Genomic DNA, 267 nt, shown 5'->3' on the forward strand with positions numbered 1-267 from the left:
GGCCTGCGATGGCCTGCTCCGGGACGGCGAGGGCGGCAGCTGCTGCCCGCTTACAACTTTGATATCCGTGCGCACCAGATTCTCTCCCCCACCCCCCGCTACACCAAATCCCGTGCGGAAATCCGCCGGGGCAAGAGTACGGCGGCGTCGGGCCGGGACTCGGGTTTATTTCTATCGGTAGCCGTTGCCCGGGCCAGCTGAACCCCTCCCGCGCGTTAGCCGCCCCAACGGGGCCGGTCGGACCGGAGCAACCCCCGCCCCGCCACG

The 267-nt window shown here is 69.7% G+C and overlaps 2 protein-coding genes across 2 annotated transcripts in view; one reads left to right on the forward strand and one right to left on the reverse strand.

Annotated features, from left to right (window-relative positions):
- Positions 1-267, forward strand: part of LOC113214399 (UDP-GlcNAc:betaGal beta-1,3-N-acetylglucosaminyltransferase 9) — a 72440-nt gene that overhangs the window by 31790 nt on the left and 40383 nt on the right. The gene's annotated exons all lie outside the window — the stretch shown is intronic.
- The window catches only part of LOC127749922 (uncharacterized), a 10075-nt gene that overhangs the window by 9475 nt on the left and 333 nt on the right, over positions 1-267 (reverse strand). The gene's annotated exons all lie outside the window — the stretch shown is intronic.

Source organism: Frankliniella occidentalis, unplaced genomic scaffold, assembly GCF_000697945.3.
Source record: "Frankliniella occidentalis isolate FOCC.00 unplaced genomic scaffold, Focc_3.1 Scaffold5, whole genome shotgun sequence".
In the NCBI taxonomy this organism is placed as follows: Eukaryota; Metazoa; Arthropoda; class Insecta; order Thysanoptera; family Thripidae; genus Frankliniella; species Frankliniella occidentalis.